The sequence below is a fragment of the Pseudophryne corroboree genome, chromosome 1 (genome assembly GCF_028390025.1).
Source record: "Pseudophryne corroboree isolate aPseCor3 chromosome 1, aPseCor3.hap2, whole genome shotgun sequence".
Classification (NCBI taxonomy): Eukaryota; Metazoa; Chordata; class Amphibia; order Anura; family Myobatrachidae; genus Pseudophryne; species Pseudophryne corroboree.
Genome location: NC_086444.1, coordinates 830,543,002 through 830,565,238, shown reverse-complemented (window position 1 = coordinate 830,565,238; position 22,237 = coordinate 830,543,002).

The window sequence follows — 22,237 nt, the reverse complement described above, 5'->3', positions numbered from 1 at the left end:
GAAATCAAGGCCAGTTGGGAGTAATGTAGGTGAAGCCAGAGCAGTAAAGTGGAACCTGCTTTGCTATAAGTATTGTCTTTTCTGCATAAGAAAAGCCTGCGTCTACAATGAGCCAGCTCTGGTAGCCTGGAGATCTTTGTATATATCTAAAACTATTCTCTGCTATAGAAACTTATTGAAAAGCAGTAGATGGTCCATCAAGTTTCCATGAACCGTTATCTTCCCACCCACCAAGCAAGTTGATAAACTGTAACTTTCTAAATCCTAAGCATAAAAAACACTGCAACGTTGCTACCAGTATTGAAAGTGCACAGTATTCCCAGGTTAAGAAAAAGCACACTACAATTACATGAAGCAGTTAAAATACATTTATTCCAGAGAAATACAGAACATGGAAAGGGGTAGAATGCAGTTGTACATAAACACACCATGCCGACCACCGGTATGTTACCGGCTGTTAGGATTCAGGCGTCGGGATACTGAACGCCGGGATCATGACAGCCGGTATATTAAATACATCCATACTATGTTTTGGTAGGCATATACAAGATGTTTTTTGGTTTTTAGTCTGAAAGTTCTTAATATTTTTTTATTGTTGATCATATATAAACAAATATATTCAATTTACTTATTGTAGCTAGACAATGCAATGAAGTTATAGCAGTAGACTAAGATCAGCAGGGATATAATATTGTTTGACATTCTTCAGCAAATAGCAGAATCTTAATCTTTGTTACAGGTTGCACTAATACCCCTTTTCACATCGCACAAATAACCCGGTATCGACCCACTATATTGCCGAGTCGGTACGGGCCGCTGTGCGGTTCGAAGGGCCTATGGCAAATTCCTGGGTCGCCTGACCCGGTAATTCAACCCGGGTTATAAGCAATGTTATTCCCGGGTTGAATACCGGGTCAGGGGCAGTGTGAACGGGTTGCCGGGTCGATGCAACCTGGGACCCGTTCACTACATAGTGAACGGGTTCCGGGTCGCCCCCCACCGCTATGGCAACTCGACCCAGCATATTGCCGGTTGGGGAGCAAGCATTTAAGGTCCAATGCTGGGTCCCACCCGGTAAGATCCCATTTACAATTCCCTGGTGGGACATGGCATTGGCGATGTAAAAGGGGTATAAGTTGTAATACATCAGACTTCTCTTAAAGGGGGACTGACTGATTATAAATCTTCTACAATATATTGGCATTCAGTATACTTGTATTAAAGCGGTATGCAGTTAATATACCACCTGTCAGGACCTCCGGCTAAATGCCGGAGGAATCCCGACTGCAGCCCTATATTCCCACTCGTGTGGTGGGTCCACGCCACCAGCCGGTTGGGAATATAAACTGTGATGAGCGAAGCTCACCAACGGGCCCGATGTGTGGCGAGTGCAGTGAGCCTGCGAGGGGACTCGCTGCACTCACTGCCAGTATGCCGGCTGCCGGGATGCCGCTGTCAGAATACTGACAACCGGCATCTCATCAGCTGGTATATCGAATGTATTCCATTATAGCAGGACATGATTATTACAGTGTGCTATGATTAAAAGAAACTAAGGTTTATTTTGAAATCATTATGTATGTATATATATATATATATCGATCAGGCGTGCACTCTTCCTCCTCCGTCAGCATGTCACGGTGCATGCTCACTGTAATGGATGTAAATGGACGAAATGCGGCACTCAGCGGACTCCTTAATTAATCAAATTACAGCCATTGACTCTGCAACGTTTCGGGCTTTATTCAGCCCATCCTCAGTGCCGCCTGAGGACGGGATGAACAAAGCCTGAAACATTGCAGAGTCAATGGCTGTAATTTGATTAATTAAGGAGTCTGCTGAGTGACGCATTTCGTATGTATATATATATATATATATAGCTTTCAAGAAAGGCTGCGGCACTCAAGGTCTTAAGAAAAATCAAGTGTATTTGAAATATCGGAAAAACTCCATCGACGTTTCGGGGACTCTAACCCCTTTGTCAAGATGTGAACCATCTTGACAAAGGGGTTAGAGTCCCCGAAACGTCGATGGAGTTTTTCCGATATTTCAAATACACTTGATTTTTCTTAAGACCTTGAGTGCCGCAGCCTTTCTTGAAAGCTATTGGAATTCTACACTGAGGGCACCAGGGCAATTTCGGGATTTACAACAGAGTGCCGGGCTGACATTATCGTATATATATATATATATATATATATATATATTTTTTTTTATAAATGCGAAAGACCTCACTGACTGACTCACTGACTGACTGACTTCAGGTAGGAAATAGGAAAACTACGTAATTAGAATTTTAAAAAACCTACATGAGGGGATGAAAAGGGTGTTGACATAATGATGTCATTACTGATGCATGGCTTGCTTTGCGGGAACGATAACGCCCAAACAGACAATCAGATCAAAATTTGGATTACACCTCCAGTGTGTACAATTTAAAAAGACAAACTACAAAAATGTGAAAGCCCTCACTGACTGACTGACTGACTGACTGACTGACTGACTGACTGACTTATCACTAAGGGGGAAATGTACTATGCAGTAATAAGCGTGGAGAAATTAGCAAGTGGAGAAGTTGTCAATGGCAACCAATCAGCTGCTCTGTATAATTTTAAAGTATGCAAATTACAAATGTTACTTCAATGCTGATTGGTTGCCATGGGCAACTTCTCCACTTGCTTAATTCTCTGCTCTTTTCACTGCGTAGTACGTATTCCCCTTATTCTCTTACTTCCCGATATGTTAGGGATGTGAACTTTAACATAGGTATTCTGCAGGTGGGAAATAGGATAACTACGTTATTAAAATTTTAATAAACCTCCCTTAGGGGAATGAAAAGGGTGTTGACATAATGACGTTATTACTGATGCGTGGTTTGCGTTGCGTGAATGATAACGCCCAAATGGACAAACAGATCAAAATTTGGATTGCACCTCCAGTAGGTAGAATTTAATAAACTACAAAAATGGTCCTATCACTTTTTACTGTATCTTTCACTGACTGACTGACTGACTGACTGACTCTTTGCTAATTCTCTCTCTTCCCGATATGTGAGGAAGCTGAAATTTAACATAGGTATTCGTCAGGTGGGAAATAGGAAAACTACGGAAATTAGAATTTTACTAAACCTCCCCTAAGGGGATGAACAGGGGGTTGACATGATGACATCATTACCAAAGCGTGGCTTGCGTTGCGTGAATGATAACGCCCAAACGGACAATCAGATCAAAATTTGAATTGCACCTTCAGTGGGTAGAACTTAATAAACTACAAAAAGGGTCATGTCACTTTTTTATCGTATCTGCTACAGGTGCTCCTCGGGTAACGCCAAGAACCATGGATTAATATTTACTTACATTAAGACGTCTTAAATTTACAGCTCTATAGATTTATCAAATTTTTACAATCTAGTATTGATAATTTAAACAAGTCATGCCATATAATGAACGTTAAGTCAGAAAACACATGGCATGGAATATGGGAAGGAATTTGCAATATAACAAACATATTTAAGATTGCATACATGTTCAAGAACATGTGATTTTACTGGATGCCCCTACATTTACCTGCTAACCACTACACATGTGTGAGATCAAATGCATGATGTAGGGTACAGCTGCTAGTGTTTCAATGGAACATCTTCTACATCACCCCTACTTCATATTAAACTGAATTACCCCTATGTATTGTAAATAATATGGTAAAGAACCGAGGATAGTTAAGCTGGGTACATACTATACAATGCTCACTTATGTGAGCAGGTGGGGGGGTGGGAGGGGGGGGGGCAGAATGGCAGCAGTGTAAGCAGGGTACAGGGCAGAGTGTACACAGGGTACAAGGCAGAGTGGCAGCAGAGGGAGCAGTGTACATGGCAGGCAGAGTTGCAGCTGGGGAAGCAGGGTACAGTAGCAGCAGTGACAGCAGGGTACAGGGAAGAGTGGCAGCAGGGTAGAGTGGTAGCAGGGAGAGCAGGGTACAGGGAAGAGTGGCAGCAGGGTAGAGTGGTAGCAGGGAGAGCAGGGTACAGGGAAGAGTGGCAGCAGGGTAGAGTGGTAGCAGGGAGAGCAGGGTACAGGGAAGAGTGGCATCAGCGTACAAGTCAAAGTGACAGTAGTGGAAAGGGTGTGGTATGGCTGACCGATTGTCTCCTGACCGATGATCAGTATACTGATGGCGTGGAGGGGCGAGTGCAGCCAGCCCCTTGCGGGCTCGCTGCGCTCGCCACAGGTTTTATTCCCACTCTGTGGGAGTCGTGGACACCCACGAGTGGAAATAGTCCCTGTTGGTCAGCATGCTGATCGTCGGAATAGTTAGGGGGAGGGATTTTGGGGGAGGTCATGTGACCATCGGTTTGCTGACCACCGGTCACATGAATACCACCCAGTGGGAGCAGGGTGAGGGAAGAGTAGCAGCAGTGACAACAGGGTACAGGGCAGAGTGGCAGCTGGGGAAGCAGGGTACAGGGCAGAGTGGCAGCTGGGGAAGCAGGATACAGGGCAGAGTGATGGCAGGGGAGCAGGGTACAGGGCAGCATGGCATCAAGGTATAGGGTAGAGTAGCATCAGAAAGAGCAGCGCAGAGTGGCAGCAGGGGGACTATGGTACAAGGCAGAATGGCAGCAGGGTACAGGGCAGAGTAGCAGTAGGGGGAGCAGGTTAAAGTGGCAGCAGTGGGAGCAAGGTACAGGGCAGAGTGGCAGCAGGGTACAGGGTAGAGTGCACCACACCATGACCACATGTATATCATCTTTTAAGCATGCTTAAAGAACCAATCATGAGATGAGACTAATTTCTCTGATAACTTAATTGTATGTCCATAAACATTATACAAATCACTGCCCAATTATTACAAATTCTCATCTGATCTGGCAAATAATTGTATAGTGAGAGATGGATTATACAGGGTTTGGTAAAAAGCTGAGGGTAGTTAAGCTGAGTACACACTATAGCATAGGTTCTCAAAGTCGGTCCTCATGACCCCACACAGTGCATGTTTTGCAGGTAACCCAGCAGGTGCACAGGTGTATTAATTACTCACTGACACATTTTAAAAGGTCCACAGGTGGAGCTAATTATTTCACTTGCGATTCTGTGAGGAGACCTGCAAAACATGCACCGTGTGGGGTCCCGAGGACCGACTTTGAGAACCTGTGCACTATAGTATTCTCCCAAACAATGTTAGTGACTACACAAAATAAGACCGACCAAAACTATCCTGAAAATGGCCGGTATACAATGTACACACTACTCAAAAATCATACACTGTCTAAGGCCATCCTATAGTGGAGAAGTAAAGTGAAGGGTGATGTTACATATGCCTGGTGAAGCTAATGACAGTAATACTTTGTCAGAGAGGAGTGCACTCATTTGGAGTGATGTGGTGTAGATGGTATATTGTTGTCACTGCTGCCACCAGCAAGGACTACATTAAAAGCTGACCATATGCTGCACTCATCTGCTGTGGAACTACACAAGCCAGCATGTCCCGCCACAGTATCTATTGCTGTGAAAGGAATGCTGAGATGTGTAGTTCCACAGAATTGTGGTGCAACATGCTGTCTTCACCTGCACTACTCACATAACATTCGTTTGTCTTCTGAATGGCGGAAGGAAGTCACATAGCTGATTTAACCACACGGCAGTATGAATTAATCTTTCTTATTATAGATCTATTAAGACTATAAGTTCAGTGAAATGTATAAATACAAGTGATAAAATGGAGAGTGATAAACTACCAATCAACCAGCTCCTCCTAACTGTCCTTTTTCGAACCCAGTCTGTAACATGGCAGTTAGGAGCTGATTGGTTGGTACTTTATCACTCTCCATTCTATCACTTTTCAAGGCTTAGTACATCTGGCCAGAAGACTGTTGGAACAACACTCCTCTTCAAATAGTCTATTCTGCAGCAAAATTTTATCTACATAACATTTTACTATGGCTTCGCTAATCTCTGTCCAGTACATTGCCTTTTAGTGTTTTTATGTGTGCTTTCCTGCCAGACATTACTTTATAAAGTGAAATATTTCAGAGTCAAATTTGTTGCATTCTCACCCTCATCAAGCAAGAGCCCATTTATAAGCTAAACAGTCAGGGATTCTGAGGATCAGTCTAAAAAGTCTAGAGCTCATCTAACACAAGTGTTTTTCCTCATTTGTATAATTCCAAACGCAAACCTTTTAAAACATCACCTCCCAACATCCCTTCAAAGGCAAGGCTTGAACTGGCCTGTTTACATAAAGTGCACATGTATTCAAGGCAGAGATGTTTGATTTAAAGGAAGAAAGGAAAGTGAAATCAAAGACTCTAAACTGCACATGAAAGCCAATTGCTGCCAACCAATCTGTTCAATTTCCAACCATTTGCACTTTATGAATAGAGGTCAATCTAGCATTAGTACCCAAATGTTAATGTTCCAATGAAAGTCTAAGCTGCTTTAACAGCTGAACAAGTGAAAGTGAGAGTCTGAGGAGGGGGGATTGGTTTGTGTTTGGACACACCTAACCATCCAGTCACAAATGGGAAGCAATTATCTGCTAAGATAAAAGGCATATTAGCAAGACAAACTAAAGCATGCACATGGAAATCCCATTTGGTTAATACACACCCTGTCTGAATTGCTTACTATAGTCTTGATTTAGTAAGTTTCATTTCAGTCACATTTTCATATTCTTTTACAGCAGATATTATTTTATTATGAGAATGTCCAGCAATACAAAGTATCATTTTCCATCGGAAAATGAAATTTTGGGACAGATGATGATGTAGAATATAACTGCCTAAACACAGTTCTTGTGTCGACTATTTGTACAATATGGACTCCAAAATAATGATTGCATATGAACAAAACTGTACCCAATTAGATCAGGCAGACGATTGAGGTGATTGTGTGTTGGAAACAAGGCAAAGCACTGAAATCCATTCATTTGGTCAGATAAACTGGATGAGTACAATATGGTCAACCCCATCTGTGGCCACTTTTCTGAGCGATCCAGTCATTTGTATTTATTATCAAATGACCAGATGTCACATTGACCAACACATATTATGCTGTTTACAGGACGGCTTTGTTTTTCCATACATATTCAATGAAACATACAGTTTTTTTGTATTATGATTATCCTGAGCACCTTTCGCCTCTGCTATGATTATCCTTTATTTATATTGCGTCAGCAATTTTTTTATGCGGTACTGTAGGTGTATAGCACATAATATTGTACCAACAGATCATTCTTTTTCTTTATATTTGCATACTAATGAGTATTACCTGCCTTATGATTTGCTCCTTTGAGGTATGATGTATCCTTCATAACCTTTAATAGTCAATGGGCAAGTTATCATGAAAAATGAAAGAATACTTGCTTAGTCTTATAAAGGAACACATCTTTCAGGCATGGATGTATCCTTCAATCACAAAGAAGTGTTCCTCAAATCAATGTCAATTCAGTAAATAGCTAAAGACCTCTTAGTCCAAATGACTGACAAAGCTTTGGAACTGTAGAGCCTAAACAGTTATGGGGAAAATTCTATAGAGGTGGAGGAAGTAAAAAGTGGGGGTAAATAATTTAGGTGTACACTTAGGGAGGGGTTATATATGTTCAGAAACAGTCCTTCCTGAACAAATGGGGTAGTTGATAACCTAGGTCAAGATATGTTGTGTTTCCTGGTCGCTGGCCCTTCCCATAGTACCAAACACCTTACAGCATGCCATTACAGATCATTTTGATATGTTTCTGGCCTCTCTCGCTGGCTGTTAGCATGTTACAACAAGGGACCATGGGGTCTATTTATTAAGCCTTGGAGAGAGATAAAGTGGACAGGGATAAAGTACTGTACCTGCCAACCAGCTCCTAACTGCCATATTACAGGCTGTGTTTGTAAAATGACAGGAGCTGAATGGCTGGTATCTTATCTCCATCTACTTTATCTCTCTCCAAGTCTTAGGGGGGAGATGTACTAAGCAGTGATAAATGTGGAGAGGTGATCTATTGGAGAAGTTGCCCATGGCAACCAATCAGCTGCTCTGTATACTTTTATAGTATGCAAATTATAACTGTTACGTCAATGCTGATTGGTTGTCATGGGTACCTTTTCCACTAGCTCACTTCTCCGCTTTTATTACTGCTTAGTTCATCTCCCCCTTAGTATATAGACCCCCATGTCAAAAGCAAAATGCAGTGCTGGATGGAAGGAGGTAAGTTTGGAGAAAGGATTTATAATATAAGTGTGAGTAAATGGATTAGTGCTTTTATTATGAGTCTTGGTGCAGGAAAGAGCTTTTTTTTTCCAAGTGTGAAGAAGTAGCTTTTAACAATATATGCACTGAGGGAGAAAGTTGGCTTTTAATGTAATGATCATGGCTGTGCACGGCAGTACCCCTGGGCCCCCCTCTCTGAGAGGGCCACCCGCTGTGGCTTGGATCTTTATTACCTATCCGATCAGCAGCACTGCAGCCAATGACAGACAGCTGTCATTCACAGCCACCGGTAGGGATTGTCATTGACCATTGATGGTTACAAACCATCGATGTTTGGTACGTAGTGCTGGTGATTTTACCATCCATAGCATTGCTGCAGATAGTCACCGCATTCTGCATCAATCATTCAGCAGCCTTAGGTAAACGGCTCAGGAGCCACTGGCTTGTACCAGAGCCAGATTTACACACAATATAAGAGCCAAAGGGTTCATGTGGGCATTATACACAGATGCAGCAGTATATATTGCTAGAAATTTGTGCAAAAGAAATGCAGGTGAGACACTGCTTTACCTTCCATAGACTTTTTGCTTTAGAGTTTTTATTAGAAAAATTATTACAATAATACAAAGAAGATATTTCTAATATATTCTTTATATTTTTCATATACTTAATATAGGGCTTAATTCAAGGTTGACTGCAAAAACAAAATCTTCATCTAATGGGCAAAACCATGTGCACTGCAGGTGGGACAGATATAACATGTGCAGAGAGAGAGTTCGATTTTGGGTATAACCATTTACCCTGCACAGAAACAATATAACCCACCCAAATATAACTCTCTCTCTGCACATGTTATATCTGCACCCCCTGCAGTGCAACATGGTTTTGCCCATTAGAGGAAGATTTTGCTTTTGCAATCAACCTTGAATTAGACCCATAGTCAGAACTCTGGCGTATACGTTAGAATGACAGGAAAGGCTCTGCTCGCCTGCCTCACCCCACTGCACGTCACCCATATATAGATAGCTACTGTAGAGATACGTGTGTATATATATACACTGTATATGTATATATATATATATATATATATATATATATATACACCTCTATATATATCTGATTTTGAAGTACGTACACAACCATGGCATGGTAATTTTTGCGGAAAGCCTTACCCTCTGGTATGATGTCAAACCTCTACCTGCCTCTTTATTAGTTCCCCTTGTCTGAAGTGCCCCAGCTCCCTATAGTCTTAATCTGGCTCTAGGTGCAAGCTGTTATTTATTTTAATGGTGAGGTGAGAGTGGGAGTTAATCATTTAATGGTGGGTGGGACCCACATATTTTATTTGTGGGGTGATGCTGTGGCCTGTTATGTTAAGGCGGATTAATGAGACTATTAGTTTAATGCACGGATAAATGTGGGGTGGAGTTTGGGGGTGATAGAGAGAGGAAGACACAGAGAGACTGAAAAATTTCAGGTGCCAGATGAGCAGCTATTGAGCTTATGACATGGACAACAGCAGCAGGTAATGAACATAGGGGCTAATGCAGACTGGATCGCTGCAGCGGCAGCGATCACAGTCTGTATTCCTTTGAGGAGTGCGTACGCGCACCCCAGGAGCCCAGTGAGATGCTAAAAGCATCTCAGAGCTGCGATCGCCTCTGCCTCATTGACAGGCAGAGGCGTTCGCAGGTCGGGAGGGGGCATGTCAACGGGATTAGAACGCTGTTGGCGGAGCGCGGTCTGGACAACAGCCGCTGGGGCCCCCGAACACGGCAAGTAGCGGCCTGCCAGAGCACAGGAGCTGCGCTGGCAAGGAGCTACTCAGCGGGTGCAAAAGCATCGCCGCTGTGTGATGCTTTTGCACCCTTGCGGGGTGGTAGGGCCAGACATGCGGGGCGGAGTAGCTCTGTGCTGGGCGTCCCCCCGCATGTCTGAGAAACTGAATGTAGATGTGCTAAATTTAGCACATCTACGATCAGATCTGAATTACCCCCATTGTAAAAACAGGCTGGAGAGAACAGAACAGTCTAATAACATTCCTGATTCTGATGAGGTAGTTCCAATTATAGTATGGGTGATTAATTTGTCCCAATCAGTCAGGATTTCTCACAACTGTAGGAACAGTTAAGTTTCACACTGATTTCCTCATTAAAATGGGAGTTGTATACAATTACTACACTTTCACTATTATACTAGTACTTGAAGAGGTTGGGAAGCGGATGGAGAACAGCGTTGCGCTGACTGAAAAGATAGCTAGGCTATGATGATCATGCTCACGCTGGTTGTGAGATATGGAAACCTACAACTAGGAAACATGTCTACAATTGTCTTTAAAATGGTTATGATTTATGACGTCAATAATGATATATAAAAATACACTACGTTTCCTCCATTTCATAACTAAAAGTGATGGTAAACTGAAGATAAAGGTTGTTTGCAGCATAAGGAGGATTTTTACCTTACTTTTAAAGACAATTTAACCCCACTTTTTGCTCCCTCCAATATTATAGAATTAACCAACAGTATAGGATAAGTTTACCTTACCATACAAATATGTCTGCGTATTTGTGGGTTCTAACTTACTGTAGGGCAGGACCGGACTGCCCATCTGGCACTTCTGGCATATAGGCCGATGGGCTGGTGGGCCGGTTCGGTCCCACAGAGAGCTGGGAAAGCCGCGCACAGCCTCTGGCTCTCTGGTCTAGTGCCCCCACCAGTCTCCATGGAAATGGGGGCATGCCGCGAGTCCACGAATACACCTGACTCGCGGGATGTTCCCGCCCCCCTGCCCGAAGCAAGCGTCTTCATGTAAATGGGAGTGTGCTGCGAGTCAACGCCCTCCCTGACTCGTGACACGCCACTGTGCGTCGTGCCCCCCCCCTGGATGTTCACAAATGCCTGGACCGATTCGGAGCCCTTGTCCGTACCTGCTTTAAGGTGTAGTGTACAGCAGACAAACCACAATGAACATCGGCAACTTTGTCATCTGTCGAATTTGATTTTATGTAATTTGCTTTCAATCATGCTATTTTATATTTTTTGTGTTATGTCTATGACCTAGTGATTATTTGAAAAATTGTATTTGCTATTTCAGAAAAAAACAAGCATTTGTCAGTATTTCTAGGCCAATGGCTGCACACACTGGACATGGTTTAGCTGTGGCTCTAAGCTATGCTTTTATCTTTAGACTGTAAGAACAATTTTACTGTTTATATTGCATTAATATGGAGGACACCATCAGAAATCTTAGGGGCCATTACAACCCAACCTGTGATACTTAGCTTAGACATATTGTAGTAAGGAGCCATTATCATGTGGCTCCTTGCTGGTTAATCTTAGACCCAGATTGGGGTAATGGAGGTGTGAGGTGTGGTGCCTCTGAACTGGCTAAGCTGAATGGCTTTAGTGTGGCATACCTTTACATTCTATTAACACTTTTCACTTATTCATTTTCTAACACTATTTCTCTATTTTAATTACATTTCATTTTTGTATCACCCTCTCTATAGCTTCGGCTTCCTAAATACTAATTTAACACTATAGTTTTTTCACTGGTATGCTACGCTGGGCTTTCTGGCTAATGCTGGTGTTTTGGGGTGCCACACCCTGCACCTAGATATAGCGCTAGGGACCCCAGATATACAAAGATGCCTTGATGCGGCATTGGGGCTTAACCACACATTTGCGCAAATATGTGTAACGAAGATCTCTGAATTCTATTATTATGTGGGATTTATATCTGGTTACTGTTATCATTCAGGGTGCTGGAGGAAATCAAATGCCTTCTTTTCTTGCTCAGAAATACCCCTCCCTTTCGAGCACCTGAATGATATCACTAAGCTAATTGAGCATCTACCATTATATAAAACAACTTGTGATACTGTATGGAAAGCATGGTATACATTCAGGATGCTAGAGGGTCAATATTGAACATGTTGACAGTCCACAGTTTCGACAGTGACACAACGTCAACATAACATAGTGTCAGCATTGTGAATATCAATAGACACAATGTTGACATCCGATTTTTTTCCAATTGTAGGGTGTTAGTTTTACAGTAAAGGTTAGGGTTAGGCTGCAGTTATGGATAGGTTTAGGGTTAGTTAAGAGCCATTTGGGAAACTTCATGGTCAACAAGTGGAATGTTGACAATCATGATGTTGACATTATGTTACTGTTGACATTGTGAAGTATGAAAATGTCCTAAAAAATAAAACAAAATCCCCAAAATCTCACGTCGACCATATGCTGTGTCGACCATTATTACGTCGACCATGTGAACCTGTCCACCCTTTGAACATGTCAACCATATGCATGGTGACCATTTAGTGTCGACCTATTGCTTGTCGGACTTTTAACTGTCAATCTATCATCCAGATACCCTTGTTGGGTGGAGGAGGAAGCAATGGCACAAATGTACTAGCCAGTGATCTGTGGGCAGCAGTGTGAGCTGCTTTTAATCTAACAGCTCTCTCGCTAAAGTCACACCAGTGTAAACACATCGCTGGCTGGTATATTTGGACAGAGCCGGCCCTGCCAAATTTGGTACCTAAGGCAAGATTTAAACTGGGACTCCTTGTAGAGCATGGGGGACTGGCCTATGCCGAAGGTTGGCTCTACAACCAGAGTGAAAGGTAAAGAGTTTTATTTAATCACCTCATGGTTGTTTTTCATATATACATTTGTTTCATCTCAACTCTTAATAATTTTATTAGAAGACTTTCTCGAACCTTTATTTCTAGCAAATATGCTGGCCCCTGCCAGATAACATATATCAATGTACAAACTATGTATAATATTTTTTTCTTTTCACCACGGTTAAAGTATTATATAAAAATTATTTCATTACAAAAAAGCAATAATTACACTGCAATGTACAAAATATATATAAAAAAGTAAATAAAAATATCTAAATAAATTGAAAATATCTAAATAACTTGTTGCAAGTATAATGTAAGTGTTGATTCAAACAATGTAATAAAAATAAAGCCATTTTAACTTATCAAAATGGCAATCACGTTGTAAGTCACAAAGCTGCAAAATAAATAATTTAAAAAAAAATATTTTCAATTTTGTTTATTTTTTCAACCAAAGTAAATTTTTCCTGCTTTCCTATTTCCTATCTATATTTGGGTTATGAGAATATATCTTAGCTGAACTTTCAACCCTTTTTCTCAAGTCTTTATCTTCTGCTGATTTAATAATACAATATTTAGATTTGCCTAATGATTAATAATATAGAGATGTATGACTTGCCATTTAAAAGGTCGTCCAAAATGTACACAAAAGGTTGCACCTTCTTACCACATAAAACACATCATGCTAAGACTGTCTTTTGAAAGAAAATTCACTTTTCAGAATTTTATAATTTGTGTTTCCTGTCATCAGAAACAAAAGCAAATTTGACCATTTCTTGTACTGAACAAACCCCTAGCACATGTGCGTTGTGGAACTGCTTGCAAATCCCCACCATTTACCAAATTAAACTAATTGAAAGCACTAGCAAAAGCCACATCTGTAGGCTGACGTTTGTCCCTGCCTTTCACTTTCAGCTCTAGAAGCTGTTTTCATTCCATTGATCCCTGAATAGTCATGCCTGTCAGGAAGCCATATCAACCATTATCATTCTAATTTTACTGGCTTTCTTGGTCCCTAATCTAATTTGCAATGATGCTTAAGCATTTCGCAAGGCCGCAGCACTTTCTTCAGAATTTCAACAAGAGCATTAAACCCCCAATTTACATTAATGAAGTGCACATTTAGTGAGGGGAGAGGGTAAATGGAGGGTCCTTCAAGTACAGTTTTAGTTGCAATATAAGTACTAAAAGAACACAAGTAAAATAATTATAATATTTCTGTGTATAGTTATATGTATGTATATACTGTATACTGTATGTGTGTATATATATATATATATATATATATATATATAGTTCACAAAGCACACACACTGTAGCTGAATTGAATGTACTGTGTTCCTAAGTAAATACATTTGGTGTTTGTAAACTGATCCTGCAATGTCGTTTTCTTTTTGTTGGAGAACCCATGTCCTGTGTATGTATATATAATATATATATATGAAATAAATAGTATATGTAAACGTGTGAGCATTTATTATTTATTTGTATGGAGATGTGTTTGTTTACATGAGGAACAGAGAGATGACTATTTTATTAACACTTTTACAAACTTGTCTAAGATTTTATTATGACTATACTGAACGTTTTAATAAAACCTGTCTAGTTTATTTTCACTTTGTGCCCTGTAAATGTAAAATAAATAATTAGAGATGAGCGGGTTCTGTTCCCTGAGAACTGAACCCCCACGAACATCACGCTCCGAGGCCGGAGATCAGAGTCCCGGGACTTCTCGCCAGACTCGGAAACAAGAACAAGGCTAAATGTCATCATTCCACGGATTTTGGATCCATATAAACAGCCATGCGTCACTGCCATTTTCACTCTGGTTTGGAGAGTGAGGGAGACAGGCCTCTGTCTCTCTCTGTGGGTGGTGGCGTCGGGTGGGGTTAGTGTGTGCTCTGTAGGGGTGCTGCTGCAGTCACTGTGGTGCACCTGTGCTGTGTTAGAGGTTCTGTCCTGGCTGTCACTGGTGTTTCATGTGCTGCAACTGTACATGGGTGTTGCTAGTGGTGGATCCAGAACAAAATGACAGGGGGGGGCACCATGACAGAGTAAGGGTGGGGGTGTTCTTTGTGTGTGCTGTAAGCGTGCGCCCCTGAAAAAGTGGGTGTGGCCTCATCCCAAGGGATGTGGGCTCAATAGGAATGTCACATCTGCATGACTGGGAGAGGGTGATGACTGGGAGAGGGTGATGCCTGACGTGACGCCAGCGGGAGGAAGTGGATGATGCCAGGGTATGGGTGACAGGGAAAGGAAGTGGGTGATGTAGAGTATTATGGGGGGGAGGCAGTGGGTGACAGGAGATAAAGATGACAGGGAGGGATAGTGGGAGACCAAGGGGGTGACGGGGAAAGGCAGTGGATAACAGGGAGAAGGTGATGGAGAGAAGCAGACAGTGACAGGGAGAGGTGCTAATCCCAACATCACATGGCTCTAACAGGTGGGCAGAGTTTAAAAAAAATAGGGAGTCACTTAGTCCACATATGTAAATATATATTTTTCCTAGAAAAATGTTAATACTGCAATTAGCACATGTGGTGCAAAGAAGCTTGATAAAGATAACAATGCCAATAAATAAATATAAACTAAACTAGACACATATGAAAAAAAGTATATATGGCCACAAATGGTCAACATTTTACCCAGTAAGTACACAGAAATTAGACACATTTGTAAAACAGACTTCAAAAAATAAGAAATCAGCATATATGTATGATAGAGGACCAAATAGGTTGACATGCTACCTCAATTAAGAACAACCATAGCAACAGGCACATATAACCTGAATACATATGCCTAAATAACTCGCCAGGCCTCTCTAACTGTGATAGTACTACAAGTCCCAACATATCCAGATGGCAAGATGTGCTGGAACTAGTTGTCTCATCACAGCTGGACAGGCAGTAGTTACTGATAGGAACCCAGTAATTAATTACCTCTCTCCATGTAGAGTTCTAGGACCTTGCTGACTGCTTAGGTTTACCAAGTTACGCTGCCAGGCTGCCCTCTCAGTGAGTGCAGATGCCGCGTGGATCACTGTATGTGGCTGTTGCATCTTCCCTCTCTTCTGCTTGGCCATCACTTTTAACATGAAGGAGTCGGATTGTCCTGACTCCCAGCAGGCTGGCAGACCACGTGGGACTGCTGGTCAGGGGAGCAGAGGAGGAAGAGGAGGTTCCTTGCTCATTCCCTGTCAGGCCTGATGTGATTGCTGCGTCACACACGGTCTCAGCATGGACGTGGGTGATCACTGACAAATGGATCACCTTCAGAGGGGCGAGTGGCAGGGGGAAGCACATTATAGGTGCCATGTATTGTGGCCATAGTGTAGTGCAGCAGTAGAGAGAGTGTGCAGGGGGGGGAGCCAGAGGCAGCTAGTGTACTATATGAATAATAAAAATAAAAATCTTCTAAACGACAGGGGGCACGTGCCTTGGTGCCCCCCCTGAATCCGCCTATGGGTGTTGCTGTCCTGGCTGTCACTTTGTTGTACAGGGTCAGTGTCCTCCTGTATGCTGGAAAATATAGGGGTGCTGCTGGCCCTGCATGTTGTAAAAATTCATAAGTGCAGTTGTTAAAAATTAAAAGCACACTGCTCCTGTGTGTTGTAAAATATTGGGGTGCTGCTGGCCCTGTATGCTATAAAAATTCAGGGGTGCAGTTGTTAAAAATTAAAAGCACACTGCTGTATGCTGTAAAATATAGGGGTGTTGCTGTTCAAATAACATTACACTGGCCCTGTATGTTGTAAAAATTCAGGGGTGCAGTTGTTAAAAATTAAAAGCACACTGCTCCTGTATGCTTTTAAATATAGGGGTGCTGCTGGCCCTGTATGTTGTAAAATTTAGAGGTGCAGTTGTTAAAAATTAAAAGCACACTGCTCCTGTATGCTGTAAAATATTGGGTTGCTGCTGGCCCTGTATAAAAATTCAGGGGTGCAGTTGTTAAAAATGTAAAGTACACTGCTGTATGCTGTAAAATATAGGGGTGTTGCTATTCAAATAACATTACACTAGCCCAGTATGCTATCAAAATTCAGGAGTGCAGTGAAAATCAATGTACACTGGCCCTGTCTTGTATGCTGTAATAATTCTAGGGTGCAGTGAAAATCAATGTTCACTAGCCCTGTCTTGTATGCTGTAAGTATTCTAGGGTGCAGTGAAAATCAATGTACACTGGCCCTGTCTTGTATGCTGTAATTATTCCAGGGTACAGTGAAAATCAATATACACTGGCCCTGTCTTGCATGCTGTAAAATTACAGGGGTGTTGTGAAAATACAGGGGTGCTTGCACTGTCTGCGGTTGTGATATCTAGGCCTGACCTTCACAACACTGTATGGGAAGAGGAGGCTCCTACCACCATTTATATGCCCCCTGCAAGTGCTGGGAGGAGCACAGCCAGTCCAGTTGCTGATATTGAGCCCTGCTAAGCTAAAATACACTCCCCCATAGGCGTGTACTAGTTGATCGCAGCAGCAGCAAAAAGCTGCTGGCTGCGATCAACTCGGAATGACCACCCATATGCAGTGCGGGTCAATACATCCATAGTTATAAACAATATAGGTGCTTAATATGAATTAGTTATGATAGATGTCATAATAACGTGGTGGTAAATAAAGAACAATATCAAACCACCTGTGAGTGTAATAAATATAAATGGAATTAGAGTTTTTAGCTGCAAAAATATTATGCAAACTAGACTGCAGTGATGCCACGTACATAGCAATAACGCTATTGCATATTAGTCAGATATAACAAACTAAAGGGAAAAAATATATATAAAAAAAATTAAAGTTAATGGTAGCAACATATAGAAAAGCTGGTCACTACGCAATTTATAACGCATTCCAATTTATATTTTCATTCAGCCCATTGGGTTGCATAGTGTTCAATCTAAAAATCCATCTGGATTCCAACCGGAGCAATGCTCCAAGTTTATCTCCACCTCTCATCATGGGTGGAAGCTGATTGATCACTTGATAGCGGAGCTCTGACAATAGATGGTTACATGCATGAAAATGCTTAGCCACCGGTTGGTCCTTGTCTTTTCCATCCAAGGCTTTTGTGATTGCAGAACGATGTAACGACATACGTTCTTTAAAAGTACGACTGGTCATACCTACATAGAATAACCCACAAGGGCAAACTATGTAGTGAACTATGGGGGTCATTCCGAGTTGTTCGCTCATGGACGATTTTCGCTATATTGCGATTAGTCGCTTACTGCGCATGCGCAAGGTTCGCAGAGCTCATGCGCTTAGTTATTTTACACAAAAGTTAGGTATTTTACTCACGGCATAACGAGGAATTTTCATCGTTCTGGTGATCGTACTGTGATTGACAGGAAGTGGGTGTTTCTGGGCGGAAACTGGACGTTTTCTGGGCGTGTGCGAAAAACGCTGGCGTTTCTGGGAAAAACGCGGGAGTGTCTGAAGAAACGGGGGAGTGTCTGGGCGAACGCTGGGTGTGTTTGTGACGTCAAACCAGGAACGAAACTGACTGAACTGATCGCAATGGCTGAGTAAGTCTGGAGCTACTCAGAAACTGCTAAGAAATTTCTATTCGCAATTCTGCTAATCTTTCGTTCGCAATTCTGCTAAGCTAAGATACACTCCCAGAGGGCGGCGGCTTAGCGTGTGCAATGCTGCTAAAAGCAGCTAGCGAGCGAACAACTCGGAATGAGGGCCTATGTTTTTGGATGAACTAAAAACTTTTAGAATATCAAAATAAATATCTTTTTTGCGGATGTTTAAACTTAGAGCCTGCAATGAGAAAATTGCACGTAGTGCATGAAGGACAGCGATAGCACCCAGGTTTTTTCTTAAATCCAAAGAGGTCCACTTTGGGTGAGAGAGATTAACTTTAAGTGTTTTTTTATATATTTTTTTCCCTATACAGTAGTTTGGTATATCTGACTAATACGCAACAGCGTTATTGCTATGTACGTGGCATCACTGCAGTCTAGTTTGCATAATATTTTTGCAGCTAAAAACTCTACTTCCATGCATATTTATTACACTCACAGGTGGTTTGATATTGTTTTTTATTTACCACCACATTATTATGACATCTATCATAACTAATTCATATTAAGTATCTATATTGTTTATCACTATGGATGTATATTGACCCGCTCTGCATATGGTTAATGGCATGCATTTGTGTTTCTCCTTCTCTCTTAGCCTGTTGCCGGAGTGTTAGGCAATGATCCTGGTTACCACAGTAGCGGCCGGGACGCACGTGCATGACGTCATCGGACCTGCGACTTCCGGCTCCCGGGGACACTTCCGCCCTCACACTCCGGCACAGCGCTTCTTACTGTCTGGGGGTACATAAGGAAATATTAACACCAGGAGGATCAAAAAGCACAGTGAGCCCAGACTATGTCAATATCATGTCTGTATTGAATTTGGATCTTATCACATTATACTAACTTAAAGCAATTCCTGGAGTGCCGTGTTTTCAGTCATGATTATCTGATTTGGATATATATATATATATATATATATATATATATACACAGGGAAGCCAGCAGGACGGCACTCATGGAGACTTGGTACATTGAAGAAACTGACAGCTGAAGCTGGTGTATAGTCAACGTTTCAGATTTTACTCTTTTTTCAAGAAAACCAGAAACAAGTAAAAAACAAACATATATACCTTACCCAACCTCGTGCTGGCTGTGCGCTCCCGCACCCGTCGTGGACCGATGACGTCATTGGCTCCCTTCGGCGCCTACGGACCGGCATCACTTGGGGGCGGGGGCCGCAACGTGCAACCCGTCACCATGGTGATGAACTAAACAAAAAATATTGAAGTGCATAAAAAACCTATATAGAGATGATCAATGCTAATGACCCTGAGCTAAATAGCAAATAGCACGCTATAAAACATATCTGCAAACAAGCATAATGATATAATTCTGGATACTATGTATCTATAGTCATGATATAATCTACAATGCCTCATGTCTATAAATTATATGCTTAATGCTGATGGAAAGTGCTTAATAATTTGCATGCTACTATCTTCCAAGATCTAAAAAATACCATACAAGTAAATTACGTACATGCAGGGCCGGTGCAAGGTTTCTCGGCACCCTAGGCAAAACTTCTTCCTTCTGCCTCTTCCCCCTACCCACCCTTCAGGTGAAAGGCATGCAGCTCTCACCCCCTCCCCCCTACTCTGTTAAATGTCTGCTGTTCTATCCCCGCCACCATCTGTGTGCATGCTGCTGCTCATCCCCCCAGACTGTGTGCATGCCTGCTCCTTATCTCCCCACCCCACCCCCTCACCACACCGCTGCTCTCGCCCTCTTTCCTTATCAATGCAGAGAATGCACTGTGCAGCCACCTTACCTGCAGACTGCAGTGCAGAGTTGGGACTGAGTAGTCTGTGAAAGAGCCTGGAATGAAGAGCAGTGCTGCATGTCACCCCCAGCCAGGACTCCAGGAGCTGTCAAAGTTACTGCCTGTGCCAGGTGGAGGTGGAGCTGGAGGCTGCAATATGGGAGCTTAGCAGTCACGGCTACTGTAAGATACGCATTCAGGGGGATTGCAGTGGCTGTGAAAGGAAGGACTATGCTACCTTTTTTAGGCAGCTGTAGCAGGCCGCCCCCTCAGGTCCTGGTGCCCCTAGGCAGCTGCCTAAAGCTGCCTAGTGGAAGCTCCGGCCCTGCGTACATGCTCTAAGCTAGCAGGGATTAAATGCCTACTGCTATAGTAAGTCTAAACCAAACAATGAATTCATCCTAAAAAGCTGGAAAAAGACAGAATTTCATTAAGACCATACGGTCGGACAGTCTGTAGGCAATGTATCCTTAGTGTGGGAGAATCAATTAAAGCCGGCTGGTATTATACAAGTGGTTAAGGCGTTTCCCCGCCTTACAGTCAAGTCGGCGGCTTCCTCAGAACGTGCAGGAGATGCTGCCAGTGGCCCGAAAGATTGTGGGTCACTTTCGACATTCAGCAACTGCGTGCCGAAGACTGGCGCATCAGCAAACACTCTTGAACCTGCCCTGTCATCACCTGAAGCAAGAGGTAGTAATGAGGTGGATTTCAACACTCTATATGCTTCAGAGGATGGAGGAGCAGGAAAAGGCCATTCAAGCCTATACATCTACCTATGACATAAGCAAAGGAGGGGGAATGCACCTGACTCAAGCGCAGTAGAGAATGATTTCTGTGTTGTGCAAGGTTCTCCAACCCTCTGAACTTGCCACACGTAAAGTCAGTTCAGACACTGTCAGCTTGAGTCAGGTCATTCCCCTCATCAGGATTTTCAGAAGCAGCTGGAGAAATTGAAGGAGGAGCTAAAATAGAGCAATTCTGCTAAGTATGTGGGACTTGTGGATAGAGCCCTTCATTCGCTTTGCCAGGATTCAAGAGTGGTCAATCTGTTAAAATCAGATCACTACATTTTGACCATCGTGCTCGATCCTAGGTTTAAAGCCTACATTGTATCTCTCTTTCCAGTGGACACAAGTCTGCAGAGGTGCAAAGACCTGCTGGTGAGAAAATTTTCAGCTCAAGCGGAACGTGACACTTCAACAACTCCGCCTTCATTTTCTCCTGCAACTGGTGCTGCGAGGAAAACAATAACATTTTCTAGGCAACCCGGTGGCAGTGATGCAGGGCAGTCAGGAAAAATATTTGATATCTGGTCCAGAGTGAAGGAGCTGCCAACAATTACTGACATGTCCACTGTCACTGCATATGATGCTGTCACCGCTGAAAGAATGGTGGAAGATTATATCGGTGACAGCATCCAAGTAGGCATGTCAGTATGCATACTGGCAGGAAAAAGAGGCAATTTGGAGGCCCTTGCACAAACTGGCTTTATTTTACCTAAATTGCCGCCCCTCCAGTGTGTACTCCATAAGAGTGTTTAGTGCAGCTGGTAACCTTGTCAGTGATCGGCGTAGGAGGTTACTTCCACAAAATGTGGAGAAGATGATGTTTATCGAAATGAATTAGAAGTTCCTCCAGGAATACCTTTACCAGCATTTGCATCCAGAAAGTACACAGGAACCTGTGATGGTGGATTCCAGTGGGGACGAATTAATACTCTGTGAGGATGAGGATGTAAACACTGAAAGGGGTGAGGAATCGGAGGATGAGGACGACATCTTGCCTTTGTAGAGCCAGTTTGTACAACAAGAGATTAATTGCTTCTTTTTGGTGGGGGCCCAAACAAACCAATAATTTCAGCCACAGTCGTGTGGCAGACCCTGTCGCTTAAATTACTGGTTTGTTAAAGTGTGCATGTCCTGTTTAAAAAACATAGGGTGGGTGGGAGGACCCAAGGACAATTCCATCTTGCACCTCTTTTTTCTTTGCATTATGTGCTCTTTGGGGCCTAGTTTTTAAAACTGCCATCCTGTCTGCCACTGCAGTGCC